Here is a 15,688-nt window from a genome sequence, read left to right on the forward strand (position 1 = left end):
AGTTCAGGTCAGACATAAGGAAGAAGTTCTTCCTTGTGAGGGTGCTGAGGCACTGGCATAGGTTGCCCAGAGAAGCTGTGGCTGCCCCATCTCTGGTAGTGTTCAAGGCCAGGCTGGACAGGGCTCAGAGCAACCTGGTCTAGTGGAAGGTGTCCCTGCCCATGGCAGAGGTTGGAATTGGATGATCGTAAGGTCCTTCTGACCCAAACCGTTCTATGATTCTATATCCATCTATAGTAAAATATCTCTAGATGCATGCATTGCACCTCTCTTTTCAGCATCCTTTTGCAAAGCAGGCTGCAGGTCACTCAAAAAATGATGTAGGGAGTGAAGCAAAGGACAAGCAATGTCCCAGCTTGTTACATTTTATTTTATTATTACATGACTTTCTCCAGTTCAGTTGCTGCCAGACTGAGGCAGTCAGTGGTAGTGCACTGCTGGCATGGGCCTTGGTGCAAAAAATAAAACTGAGGGCATGGGTGAGAATGCCCTTTCCATCCAACTTGCCTACCTGGCCCTGTGTTTACACTAGCCCAGTGCATGGGTTCTTCTGGCCTTTGAGACTGATGACAGCTACAATATGGGCAGGAATACAGCCACCAGAATTATGGGCTACACATCTCCTTCCAAATAGCCATGGATCAAGCATGCTAGAGAAGCACACCATAGCTATCTGTGTTCCCATGGAGAGGTGTAGCAGGGAGCACATCAGAACCTGCAACCTTTCCTGTTTCGCATCAGCATTACTGGCAGTTAGCCTCGCTGTACCGAAGCGCCCCCAGGAAGAGCAGGTCACCCACTCTGCCAGTAGGCTGGACTGTGGCACGTTCTCCCCTCCCAGAATGTCCCAATAACATAAATTACAACCTTTACCACACCTGGTACTGGCCTGAACTTTCTGGGATGTGAAAGGGTTATGAAGGGATGGCATGCAATCCTGGCAGCAACAGTGAAGTGTTTTCCAGGTGGCTTCAGTGCCCACGTCTTCTATGTCCTCTTTTAGTGACTTGCAGAGTAATGGTTTTCCTTCTCATCCCATGGAGGGTGAAGGGAAGTAAAAGCTCCTTCACATTCTGCTTTGAGCTTACTAATGCAATTTAATCTAATCTAATCTAATATGCAATGAAACCTACCAAGAAAAATGAAATATAACAAAATATATACTAAAATACAACTGAGTTCCACACTCACCTATCAGGAGCTTTCTTGATCGATCAGATGTTTTTTTCTCTAAAGCCGAAAAGACTATGAAAAGTTGACTTTTTTTCCTCCAGGGGTGCAATAATTTGATTAATCTTTATATAAATTTGAGTAATTGACAAATACTCTAAATTTGACCAGAATTTTATCAATAAGCCTCCTATTCAGGAGAGAAAGTTTTCTGTGGGTAGCAATTTGTATTTTTCAAATGGCTGGAAAATATAATGAAGAGCAGAGGGAAGGCTACATTGACAAGGAGCTGCAGAAGCAGAGAGATGTAGGAAGGAAAAAAAAATGGAAAGGCAGTGATGGGGCTTGAAGAAGATGCCATATTGGTGAGGCCTTGACAAGACAGTCAAGAAGCAGAGGAAACCTGTGACCACTGAGAGCAGTGCCTGCAGCTCACAGCCACTCTCTGATGCAATAATCTGTTATCTTAAAGCTTCTGCCGTAGGACACCGGCAGAAGGCAGTGCAGATCACATCAACTGTGGGCTTTTTTTTGCTGCTACTCTCTGGTAGCCATCTTACTGCAGTTTTAGGTGTGAAGGTGTGGCCTCCCCTTAAATCCTTCTCAGAATGTAGCCCAGAGTGGAAGGGAGATAAAGTTTTACGGAAAATGGTTAAAGCACAACAATCTGTTCATTATGGATGATTAGCTATTTTTTCCTCTTCCTCTCATTGTTATAGGTCTCTTTCTCCATTCTACAGCTGATCAGAACATCACAGTGATGTTCTCTTCTGGGTCTGGAGTGGAAATAAGGGGAAGTGGAGGATTTCTGACCCTGACAGTTCTGCTCCCAGAGAAGTTTATGAATCACACAGAGGGTCTCTTTGTGGTAATGAATGGCAACACAGACGGTGAGTATACCTTCAAGAATAAACCCACCATGTCAGTTCATGCAAGTCTCCAGCAGTTGTTTGAGTTTGGAGCTAACTGTAAGTAATTTCTCTGATTTATTATTACATTTTCTTTACAAATTCAGAACAGCTTGTGATTTACAGACTAGCAAATGAAGTCTGTGCTAAGCAACCTGTACTAGGGGAAGAGAAGGGAGTAAGAAAAGTATACCCTCCTCTACTCAAGTGGGTACCTAGTCGATTGAAGGCAGAACCATGATGGAGCGTCCTGCACTTTGTTCCATCAGAGTCAGAGCTCCTATTCCACAGCTTACATTTTCAGAATTTTATCTACTATGGTCAGCTGAACACAGCATCACCAGACTACAGTGTTACAGAAGTATAGCAATAGCCAGGGCCAGCTATCTTTTTTCCAGAATATTAGCAATGTTTCCTTCAAATACCATGGTAGCAATTTAAAAATTTTTTCATTAAATCACAATTTAATAATTGTCCTTTTAAAAAAATGACTCTCTGTGTGTGTGTGTGGCTGTGTGTAAAAGAACAGCTGCTTTCATTTAATGAAAGTGATTAGGCTGCTGTATCTAGCCTACAGCATTACACTGGTCAGCGTTCCTCCTGACATCAGGTTTAGGAGATGGGCCAGAAACACAAAGCAAAATACCCACCAGCTACCAGCCGATCTCTTTATCTAGCACAGTGTAGCTGTACCCCAGGATTCAGATCATACTGAAAAGTCTCACTGCTCCTACTTCAGCAAGTTTGCGATTTAGCGGAGTGAAAACAAAAAGCAGGACCAGGCAGACATGATAAATTTAGGGACACAAAGGATTAGGATTTGGGTTGCTTGTAATATTTGATTTAGCTAGCTCCCTCTGAGGTACTTTTTTATCACCATTTTGCCAGCAAGCATCTAAAACCATCTTTATGTGAAATCATAGCTACATAATTACTTGGACCTGATTTTAAGTAATTGATCAAACACTAACTTTAATGCTAAGTTTAAATGCTGCATATGAAAAGGAAAACAATCACCAGCTGGAGGCAACCTGTAGGGCTTCATAGATCTCTTCCAGCTCTATCTGTGTTTACACAACAAAGCACTCAGATAAGCAGCAGAAGGTGGTACAGGTCTGTAGGCAATGTTACATATGCATCTCTCTCCTTCTCCATCTCCCAAATGACTGTTGAAAATGGAACTTCTCTCTTTACTTACGACACAGAGTTCTTACTGAACAATTTCTTCTATGGGGAAAAGCACAGTGCTTCCTTTCTACCTGTATTCTTCCCTTATAAAGACCCTGATGATCCCCTGCTGAAAGAGATGGTCTTGCTATGTGACTCTGACCGATGTCCTGACAACAAGAAGCCTTGAAGAGGGAAGTTCCACAAGACTCTCTCATCAGATTCACAAGCTGCCAGTAGAGAATGTAGAGACAGGTGATACAACTTTCCCACAAAGCATCCAACGCTACAGTTCTATTCTTTCTACCAGGCACCTAAATAGTTAACACTGTTTGAGGAGGCTTTGGTCAATTGTAGGTTCATGCATCTGTAAACACTCTCATTGGAGGGAATTGCCCTTATACCAGGAAACCTTTGCACAAAATACATTTCTTTCCATTTCTTCCACTACTAAACCACTGTGTATCTTCATTTTCTATGCTTCATTGGTCTTACTCAGACTTAAAAAAGAAAATAAGTCAGGAGGTATTGTCTTTCAGTTAGCCTAAAAACCTTCTTCTTTCCATGAGCTGCCACTAAAATGCCATATGAATTACTGTGATGGAGATTTGCTAATCAAAATCCAAAATACTTTAACCAGATACGTCTCCTTTACTAGTGATCTCTCATGGCTGGCTAGATCATCCAAACAATGTAAGAAAGAATGGAACTACCTGCTGGGCTCAACCATCAGTTTCATCTACAATGAGGGCTATGAACTCACTGGGTCAAATGAAAGAATCTGCCAAGTGACAGGGGCATGGTCTGGAGACACACTGAGCGGCACCCTGAGAACAGGTCTGGTTCCTCTTCAATGTTACAAACTGTCATTAAAAAATCATTATCACAAACAAGGCAGTCTGGGTATATGATGATGGCCCTTGACAAAAGTAACTTCTCTTACTTGAGAAGACATTGGACATGAGATTCCTGGGTTTCTAGAAAGACTAATATTCAAATCTAAATAACAGGTGGGTTTTAGTGTTGTTTGGGGTTTTTTTTTAATTATTTCATGGATCTGCACTTTCTAAGGGTTTAGGGCTACATGCTTCCTTTTCTATAGGGCTGGCTGAAAGGAACTGGTAGGCTTCTTGTGTAGACAACCTAAAATAAATTTCAAACTAAGTCTTAGAAAAACAAGAAAGCGTAGTACCTAGCTAAAAATTATGCCATAACACAAAAATACAAAGGCTACAAAAATAATCCTTATTTACAGCATTACCTTCATTTAATTTTCTTATGTAAATGCAATGTTCTTTTAGCAGCTTTATACATATACATACCTATGTAATCTATGCATACATGCATAGACATAGAGAACTAGAGATTATTATAATCCTTTAGTATCCACATAATTTGAGCTATTTTTCAAGTATAAATGATGGCACAACCCCAACCATTTACTGTTAGCCCCCAACCACTTCTTGTTATACTTCATTCTGTCATAACTAATAAAATTTTAACTTTCTTTGCAACTAAAAAGCAAATATCCTTCTAGACTGAGACACTTGAGGGGTCACTTCTGAAGTCGCACATCATTAAATGCGTGCCTTAAGAGAAACTTTGCCAAAAAGGACCTGGGGGCCCTGTGGACTCCTAGTTGAACAGGAGTCGGTAGTGTTTGCCCTTGAGGCAAACAAGGTTTATGGTGTTTCAGGCTGCATTAGGCAAAGTAGTGCCAGCAGGACAAGAGAGGTGACCCTTTCACTCTGCTCAGCACTGGTGAGGCTACACCTGCAGTACTGTGCCCAGTGTTACATTCCTCAGTGCCAAAGAGACGTGGACATGCTGGATAGACTCCCAAGAAGGGCCACGAAGATTATTGGGGTTCTGGTATAAGGAAAGGCTGAGAGAGCTGGAAGTTTTTCAGCCTGGAGAAGAAAAGGGTCAGGGAGGGATCTTATAAATGTATACAAATACCTGAAGAAAGACTGCAAAGAGGATGGAGCCAGGCTCTTTTCAGTGGTCCCCAGGGACAGGACCAGAGGCAATGGGCACACACTGAAACACAGGAAGTTCCTTCTGAACATCAGGAAACACTTTTTCACAGGTTGCCCAGGAGGTTGTAGAGTCTCCCTCCCTGGAAATACCCAAAAAGCCATCAGGACATGGTCTTGGGCAACTGACTCAGGTGCCCCTGCTTGAACTAGGAAGCTGGACAACATGACTTCCAGAGGTCCCTTTCCACCTCAACCATTCTGCAAGTCTGTGATTCGAGAGGAAACGCAGCCCATGCTTACTGAATGCTTCCACTCTTTTGTTCTAAAAGACTAAGTTATCTCAAAACAGAATGTATTACTATTGAGCGGTAAAATTATTGTAAGTGATACAATAGTATTTAGCAAGCTAACACAAATTTATTACCCCTCTTGCGTCACTACTATTATCAGTTAGCTTGGGATTTCGGCTGTCTCCATGATTTACAAGAAACTGCACAATATTTTCTAACAGTTTCAACTTTGGTTTATTCATATGCTATGAACACTCCATATGTCCTCAAGATGGCAATGTTTCAAACCACCAGTGATGCAAGGCCACATAACATATTGAAGCACTTTTAATGCTGAGTTAATTGTTGCCAAAAGTACTCATCAAATAACTTCTATCAACAGATTCTCCATTCTGAGCATCTTCCAAAGAAATGTGGAAAATGCACAATACATCAGCAATGATGACAAATTTCATCAGCCTCTGAAGGCCTGCACCAATCGTTTGTTTACTTCCAATGCAGTTCTGCATGTTTAGTGATATTTGTGAGATGAACCACAGTGAGTCTAGGCAGCAGACTGTGAGCTTTAGCATAAAAGAAACCAACTGTATTCTTGCACATACGAAACAGGGAGTGTTGTTTAATTTTAAATAGATGAGTGTTTACAACACGTTTTCTTGGACCAGCTACTGCTGGTAATCAATATGCAGCTGATTGTGTTCACAGGGGCCAATCTCAGTAGGGGTGCTATTTGGAAAGACTGAAACTAGAGTTATTTCAAAACATTTCTGTTTAATATGACAGGGCAGAACATATGGACTTAACTTTAGTTAACTGTTGAAAATGAGAGATTCAGAAGTTTAGCAGATAATTTAGCATGCTTCATAGTTCACAGTTACAATAGAATGTCTAACAAAAGTCTGAAAAGAATGAAATCTTTAAAAAGTAAGGCCATATCTTTAAAAGTCAGTGGCAAAACACTTTGACAAGCTGAAAGCTAAGAATATTTTTCCATTGCTGCCATCAACCGCATACATACTGGATAGAAGCCAGTCTGTCTCAATAAGCAAACTGGATGCTGCCATTTACATCCATTTTATCAAGCCCTTGGGCAGAAGGCCTTGATGCCAGGAAAATGCTGACAACCTTAATGGACAGCTCTTCCAAACTTCTTGGTGCCCAAATGGGTGACCACTGACCCAGCCACTGTGATTAGTGGTCACATAATTACTTCCAGCATGAACTATGAAAACACACTTTTTCAAATTACTTCTTTCATGCTGGTCAAGAACACAGGGCTCAGCTCTCTCTCTGTGATTCTCAGCTTCCAGGGGTACATCTCTACAGTGCCCATTACTTTTGCTGCAGTTTTGTGGCACACCAAATTCAAACTCTATATCACAGATCACTGAAGTTTTTTAGTTGCTATAAGCTTCTATTTTTCAAAAGCTAGAACAATTAAAATAAAGGGTATGAGGACTACGAAAACTGGACAGGAAGAGAGACGAAAATAAGAAAATTGAGCACCAGGTATTTTGCAAAATCCATTTCTGTATTTGAAATTTCAAATACAAATTAAGCTGTTGGGCCTACATATTGTTGCTTTTGAGCTTTGCTTCCTTGAAGTAAAGTTTCCATGGAAATCCTCTGTTAATAATTATTTTGCTGTGCTTCTAATTACAATGCCACTACAAGTCTTGCCAGTACCACAGCAATCTCCCTTCACAAAATACCAGATAGAGGAACAAAAAGAAACCATCCAGCAAAAGCAAAAAGGAGAATCTAGTAAAATCAGAAGTAAAATGAAGCTAAAAATTATAAAATCTTAGCAATACATACACATATAGTCTGTTTGTGACAGACAATATTTTGGTATTAAGTGCAATCTGGCTTGTCTGTCTTTTGTATTGTTTTGTTGGTTTTGGTTTTGTTTTGGTGGTGTGTTTTTTTTTTTGTTTGGGTTGGAGTTTGGGTTTTGTTTTATTTTATTTTGGTTTTTTGGGGGGTTTTTTGTTTGGTGTTTGGTGGGTGGGTGTTTGTGTGTGTGTGTTTTTGGGTTTTTTTTGCTTGTTTGTTTATTTTTGGGTTTTTTTTTCCTCCTCAGTTTTAGGTTTCATTTTTCCAGGCTCCAGCTCTGTGTAAATACAGTTCTTTTTGGAAAGTTGTCTAACATCTCATTAGTTTTCTGCACTTGTTTTTCAGACGAGGATACCAAAAAACATTAGGCCTTCTTATTATGGAATCATTGTCTGCCTATCGTTTTCAGGAGACTAGCTGCAAAACTAGCTTGCAAAATCAAGAAATACAAGCTGCGATTTTAAATTGAATACAAGGATTTCACAATAGAGACAAATCACCATTGGACCAAACTATGAAGCCAGTGGTGGGTTCTCATCACTCAGCAGAGATGGAGTACCTGCATGTAAGGTGTGTGTAAGCCAAACATAAGATTTTGAGCCTTGTACAGAAGTTACTGGATGAAGGACCAAAGCCTGTGAAACAGTTCATGTATCCCGCTTCTTTCCTTAAACTAGGGTATAAATCAAATTAGAAACCAAATTTTCTATTCTAGGATCACAGAAGTGTCTGTCACATCACTCTGCCATCACTGTGTGCCAGGCTGTACTTTGGGCAGTTCTTCCTGCAGGCATGACAAAGCAATGCAAGGAAGGGCTGGCAAAAACGCAGCCCAGATGCATTAAAGCTCAGATGCACCACTGTTGGCCTATCTCTGATTAGGCTGCATGCTCCCTGATACATACCGATACTGCTATCACTAGGTACAGAAAAAGGGCAGAGCCTTGAATCTACTTTGACCGTAGGATACTACAGTGTCTCAGAGCCATGGAATTACACTTCTGTCTGACTCTGTGACACTGAGCCGGGGACAAAGATTGCTGACACAAGGACTTAAAATTTTTCAATGGTGCTACTCCAGCAGGTATTTCCTTAAAGGATACAAAATTCAGGAAGCATTGTTTCTCCCAGAAAGTTCACTCGAGACGCTGCATCTCCTAAACTTTTACCAATCCTCTCATGTGTCATGAAAAATTTACTTGCCTACCTTTACCCTCCGTTGTTCACCACAGCCATACAGCATCTTGCTAGCACCATCCTACATCAGTAAGACAGTGACAGAACCGGTATTATGCATGTATTTAGTAGAATAAGAAAACAAGAGGAGATCTATTATTCAAAATTTGCTTCCTATCTGGCTTCTTTCTGTCTTTCATGTGTCCTCATTATGCAGTCACAGAAAGAAAATGACACTTTTAGCATGTTCATCCTGTACTCACGTCAGAACAGTCACTTCTGGCTCTCTTTTACATAGACCATTAAGCAGCAGAGGCAGTTTCAAAATTATAATTCCAAAATAGGGGCAATTTTTAAAGCAATCAAACTGTATGGAGAAAGGATCAAAAAAGATCTCCTCTCACTCATCTCTTCTGCAGGCTAAACAGGTCCAACTGTCTCAGCCTTTCCTCATAAGAGAAAAGCTGCAGTCCCCTAATCATCATCATAACCCTTCACTGGACCCTCTCCAGTAGTTTCTTGTCTTTCTTGATCTGGGGAGTCCAGAACTGGACAGAGTGCTCCAGATGGAGCCTCACCAGCACAGAGTAGAGAGGGAGGATCACCGCCCTTGACCTGCTGGCCACACTCTTCCTGATGCACCGTAGGATACCATTTGCCTTCCTGGCCACAAGGGCACACTACTGCTGGCTCACGGGTTAACTTGCTGTCCACCAGGACTCCCAGGTCCTTCTCCGCAGAGCTGCTTTCCAGCAGGTCAGCCCCTAACTTGTGCTGCTGCATGGGGTTGTTCCTCCTCAAGTGCAGGACCTTGCACTTACCTTTGTTGAATTTCACTGGGCTCCTCTCCACCAAACTCTCCAGCCTGTCCAGGCCTCACCAAATGGCAGCACAGCCTCTGGTCTATCAGCTACTCCTCCCAGCTTTGTATCACCAGCAAACTTGCTGTGGGTACGCTCTGGCTCTTCACCTGGGTTATTGATCAATAAGTTGAATAAGACTGCACCCACTACTGACCTCTGGGGAACACCACTAGCTGCAGGCCCACATTCGTGGCGTGGACTACAAATTAACCGCTAGCCATCCTTCCTTTGTGTTCGAACAGCTTCTGCAGCCACTTGCTGTAACTGTCAAATGTAGGAATTACGTATTTCTACTCTACCAGTTTGTTCCACAAATACAAAGAACAGTAAAATTAACAGCATATGTACAATTTAAAAAATTGTCACGTGACTACATTCAAAGAGATATGAAGAAATGTATCGATGTGTTCCTGATGTGGGGTTTCTGGTGCTTAGATTTGTACCTTTTTTTTTTTTTTTTCTTTTTTTGCTGTTTTTCAGAGATCAGATAAAGTAATGCTGCTTGGCTGTGTATGTGGAAGAGTTAGTCTTGCAGTTCTGACACGCCTGACTTTCTTATGTAGGAAGGAAAGGTAGGCCTCAATTGAGCTGAAAACACAGATGAACCTGCTAGAGAAACAGCACGTGTTATGACCTTTTTAATAGTTTTTCTCAATGACAAAGAAATCTAACATGGTATTTTCCTGCTACTATCTGTTATGAAAAAACATCAATTCTGGATAATTCCTGTGTCCTGCTGGAAGACTATGAAGCAAAGTTGGAACTGTATTATCAGGACATGCAAACATGAGATTCATTGATTGACTGATAAAAAACATGACTTTTTGGTCAAAATAATTTATTTGCTGAGTGATAAGGCTCGGCATTAAAAGTGTTCCGTTTCAGAACAGGTGTGCTTATAATACCAATAGGTAAATTTGATGCATCATCCAAGGAATGCATTGCACGATAATGTAACTTTCCACATATCTTTGAACATATTCCCACTTTAATGCATGCATGAATTTGCCTAGAAAATACTTATATGTCTCTTGTGCCAAACAGGCGAATAGAATTTAAAACTATATCAGTTTGCTGCCCATTCATGGAGCCTTTCTACCACACAGAAATAAACTTGCTACAAAAACTATTAAAATTTTAAAAGAAATCTCTACAAAACGTTACGTGGCTAATAAATTACTTCCCAGAGGTTTTACTACTTTGTTTTAAAAAGTTGTTATGTTTTCATAAATTATGTATATAGTTCAGTCTGTTAGCCAGTGCTGTTTTTGGCCCTGTGCCTTTCTAACAGGTTTATCATTTCAGAGACTCTTAAACCAGAACCCAGTATGAGAGCTATGCCCATCACTGAAAATACAGCCCATTGATTGAGTTCAGCCATCACCTGTGTCTGTCAGAGGGCCAGAGACTGCTAAATTTTGCTCCTTCCCTTTAAATCACATAAACATTGTTTCCTACACTTCACAGAGAACGTTCATACCCCAAACACTTTTTCTTCGTCCCCTGTACAAAAAATGGACACTCCACACACTGTAGATAACTGCAGCAATTAATGGTTTTTGCATATATAAAAGTGCACAGATAAAGGACACCTCCTGTATTTGCCAGATTTCACATACACCAGATTCCCACATAAAAACCCAACTTGTTAAAGCACTACCATTACAGCTGCATAGACATCTCCCATTTGGGAGCAGCTTACAGACCTGCTGCCCTAAACTCAGAATTGTACATTAAAAAATAATTTAAAAAAATAGAATAAAGCCATCAACCTTTCTAAACTCTTGTATATTTTGCAAATCTGTAGGTATTTTTCATATGCTACAAAAAGCTTATAATTTATGAAAAAAAAAAAAATTGAGAGAGTTTAATGAAAGTCCATAGCACTCAGCAGGGCTATGTATTTGGGTAGCAATAGAAGATGCAGTCCTTTGTGTAGCAGTAACATATTCCGAACAGGTAATTTTTAACTAGGGAAAACTTATCAGACAATTATTGAACAATTAACTTCTGTCATCTACTGGATACTCCTCTGGATCTCAGGGTAAATGTAACTCTATGACAAGTCATATGCTTCATATAAGAAGCGGAAGAAGTAGTCCTACATACTGTAGGTCTTTGAAAACTTCTGCCTCTGCATCCAGCTCTGCCAATCATCTAGAAAAGGAGCTGCTCTCAGTGTTCACAGCTAGGACCAGACTTGCATAGTAAGGTAGAGTGAAGTATCTTAAAAAGCAGCAAGACCAACAGAAATATACAGAAATCCTAATCATTGAATGCTACACGCTTTTAGATGTCTTTCTCCTTTAACAAACAGAAAACCAAGTAGGGGCTATATTTTCAGGCTCTCTCTAGTGACATTTGTATCCTCAGAGTGAAAGATAAGTTTCTCAGACCATCACATGATTCCAAGAGCAGCGATTCGAGGGGGTGGGGTGTGTGTGCAGAATCACAGTATTTAGAAAACAAATCGCAGGAAATCAAAATACCAAGGTGCTCAGTAAACTGGCTTATACTCTTCCCTAGCAGTTAGTTGTGAGGGTTCCATGTAGTCACAAATGTATCTATTAATATTTTGGTGATATGTTTCTCTTAGAGGGAAGGGGGAGGCAGGGGGGGGGAAGCCAATAGCGGGTGCCGAATTCACCAAATTCACCACAGAACTGAACTCCACTTCCCCCATCTTTCTTGTACTCAAAACCCAACCTTCTTTCCAGACCCTATTAGAGTTTTCAAAAGTGACATTTGTTCAGTTTCTCCTTTTGCTCCTGTAATTTAGACCACTGTACTAGAAAACAGAAATTGACTGTTGCACAGGGATAACAGCAAACCTTCAGTGTTCTCTAATTTCATCAAATGTTGCTCAAATAAAAGGAATGCTGCACATATGCTGCAGACACTACTTTTAGTATGTAAATATTGTTCCTTGGGGGACGTATGCACTAGAGTTACACAGAACTGGTACTTTAAAAATTGGTACATTACTATTCCACATAACCAAATATTCTCACTTTGATCAAAGCAATGACATTACGATAACTACTTTAACAGTCATCTCTGTTTTTAAGAAAGCCTTTCAGGTTTTCTTAAAAAACTTTTGTCTTTTCTTCCAAAGACACAAATGCAACCAGAAACTTGTTTCAGAAGTTCCACTTGTATCTGAACAAGAAACAGTGAAACTCCAGAGGGATTTTAACGAAATACAGAAAAAGCACAGCAGAGGATTAAGTTGTCCACAGCAACATAAACTTTCCAAATACAATGGTTTTATACAGTATGCTATCATTTGATTTCTGCTTTCGATATAACTAGTGTTGAATTTTATGTGAAATGCTAACCAACTTCCTGGGATTGTATCACAGCAGGCTCAGCCTGCTGTCTATCACGAGCAAAGGATAATGCTTCTAGAAGCATTACTCTCAAAGTTATGGGCATTTGTTCCTTCTAACTGTCACGTTTCTGCCAGCAGAACTGCAGTTCTGACAAAAATCAAGAGTTCATGGTTTCACTGCACTTCTATTAGTTGAAAGCTGGAAAAATAGCTAGCCTAGTATGCTAGCTATTAACTGAGGAAAATTTGTCTTCTCTGGGGCCATATAGATTTGTCTTGTCTGGGCTGATGTAGATAGATGTGAAAGTGGATGCACGGCCAGATGACTACTGGCAAGTTGGGTTGAATTTGCAGATGGTTGGGTGATTTTTAGTAGGAAGGAAGAGATACTGAAGATACTCAAACATTGCATTCTTACATCTGGGCAAGTCTCTGAATATTGGCTCAAAGCGGCATTTGTGTTTCAGTTCTGACCCAATTTTAAAATGATACACTTAGGAGGAAGGGAGAGGAAGTACTCGGACAATGAAACCTTTCCTTCCAGGTTAATTTTAATGTTTGGTTTTTTTTAATCCACCTTTATTCAACTGTCCAGTAGGAGTCCATCTTCAAAACAAAAAAAATCTGTTACCCACACTGGAAATGTTTTGCAAAACTTGCACTGTTTTTCTTGTATAACTGCAACATGCATACTGTTTGGGGAGAGGGGATTAATATCCAGCTGTACTACAGTATGTTTCATTATCTTCATTAAAAAGTGATTTCTGAACTACTACCTTCTACAGAATCCTTTTACAAAAAAGGATTCACCATTTGCTTTTGCCTACATCCCAAAGGGTTTGTGAAATAAGTTCTGTGTTGTGCAGCTCTTTTTGATGGTGAAAGAATTACTAACTTTTGCCGGTCATTTGGTCTGGTTTTCTAAGGTCTTCAATTAATAAATTACTGGAAAATCATGGCGGTTTCAAAAAGCAAAGATAAACTATGTATCAAATATACAGGAAAGCTAAATTGATAAAACAACAGTACAGGTTTTACATTATGATGGGAACAAGACAAATTGAAAGAAATGCCTCAGACCGTGTATTATTAAGCATAAAATTATTACTTATTAGCTGCCATTGCTGTTGCCATTGTTGCTGTTTGTAAACAGAGACCACAAACGACAAGCAGAAATCAGGTGAACAGGTAACACAGTGGGGTCCCGGTCCTTTGAGAGGAGAATTTTGTGGGTCATTAAATCACAACATAGTAATGTCTCATATGCCATTAGACAGCATGTACCACAAGGAAGTGCTGCATGCACATAACATGAAAAGGAGTGCTAGTAGCACTTGATGTAAATAGCTCAGACTGGGAAAAGAACATATGGAATGAAATAGAACTCTGATCCTCCTGAAAAAATTATGTTAATCGGAGAATACAGTTGATTTCTATGAATCAGAATTACTCAGTTTAGCCCATCATAAACAAAGCAGTGGTAAAAACAAACACCCAACCACCCCAACAAGCTGTTCCTTCTGGTCGGTCTTGGTAACTCTCACGTCACAACAACCTCCAATTTCCTAGTTTATACATGCCCACACATACACATACACACACATTCAGTGGTAATAAAATCATGTCTGCTCACAGCACTCTTTGCAACTAGAGTTCAGGATCAGGAACTTTAGCAGAATTTGTAAGCCAAATAACTGAATATACTTATATACTGTATATGTGAGCAGGAACTAAGTATTTCTACATTTACCATTAAAAAAAAAAAAAGGCTCAACACCAAGCTAAGAGAACACTGATGTTTGTCAGTATTTCATCAACTTAAAAGTTCTACATTCGCTAGGAATTCAGCTCAAAGAAATAAGAATGTGGCATACTATTATGATGTAATATTAAAATACATAGGTAAAGCCATGCTAGTATGTAATCCTTTTCCTGCTTTTTTTATATATCGCAAAGGCCAGAAGACATTTAAGCAGGTTTTTCACCTCAAAATTAACCTTACAGCTTTATATGATGGAAGGTTTCAGCATGCTAAAAGCGAGATGCACCGTAGTGTGCATTGATACAACAGTCAAAACCTACAAACTGTATTCTGCTGCTTCCTCTTTCACAGTAGCAAAATTGCTCTCTTCCTTTTAGATGTTTGAAAGCGCCATCCCATTACATATGTTGTAAAGGTGCTACAAGGACTTTTGCCCTCCCATTCCTGACAAAGCAAGTATAACTTTCTGTATATACGTTTTGTTGCTGGCCGGTTCGGTTTTTTTCTGTTGGTTGTTTTTTTAACAAAGAAACCCTGCCATTGCTATAACGCCGCTGCTCAGCCGACGAGCCTTTGCAGAAGTTCAGACAACAGCTTTAAACCGTTCCGCCTCTTCACTCTGGTTTGCGTTTTTGCTGTGAATGCGGATGGGGAAGGGGACACGGGACGCCTCGCCGCGCGCGCACTCACTCACCGCTCCCTCCGCGCCGCGCCCGCGCGGTGCTGTCCCTGAGGAGCTTTTGGCGCGCGGCCGCAGCGCGCGAACGTCTCGTGTCTGTGCACACGTGAACACCCACGTCCCTGACTCCGCGTGCTTATGCGCACCCGCGCGAAACCCCGCCACGGGGATATGCCCGCGCAAGCCGGCTCCGCCCCGCGACGCAGCGCGCGCTGTGGGGGCGGGTTGCTGCAGCGCGGCCCTCGCGCGGGTGCGCCCCCGGTGTTCTGCCGCTCAGTCGTTGGTGTCGGGCGGGAGGTGTCTTCCCAGTTGTAGAACGACGGCCTAAATCGCCGTCTGCGTGCCAGTACCCTGCCGCTCGCGGCCGCGTCCCTCAGGCAGGCACTGCTCGGGTGCGGCCCTTTGGCGTGCACCCGCTGCCCCGCCGCGGCCGCGCAGAGCAGCTGTAGGCGGGCGGGAGCTGCACGGCGCCAGTACGGAGTTTGTAGTGTTCTTTTCCTGTTTCCCCTTTCACCTGCCGCCCAGCT

At 41.2% G+C, this 15,688-nt stretch overlaps 1 long non-coding RNA gene across 1 annotated transcript; it reads left to right on the top strand.

The window, feature by feature from the left end:
- The first annotated feature begins 203 nt into the window (after positions 1-203).
- Positions 204-13,492, top strand: LOC115614795. The gene is made up of 2 exons (XR_003993852.2): positions 204-4,082; positions 7,696-13,492. It is a non-coding gene; the product is annotated as an uncharacterized LOC115614795 (long non-coding RNA).
- Positions 13,493-15,688: the final 2,196 nt, after the last annotated feature.

The sequence above is a fragment of the Strigops habroptila genome, chromosome 11 (assembly GCF_004027225.2).
Source record: "Strigops habroptila isolate Jane chromosome 11, bStrHab1.2.pri, whole genome shotgun sequence".
In the NCBI taxonomy this organism is placed as follows: domain Eukaryota; kingdom Metazoa; phylum Chordata; class Aves; order Psittaciformes; family Psittacidae; genus Strigops; species Strigops habroptila.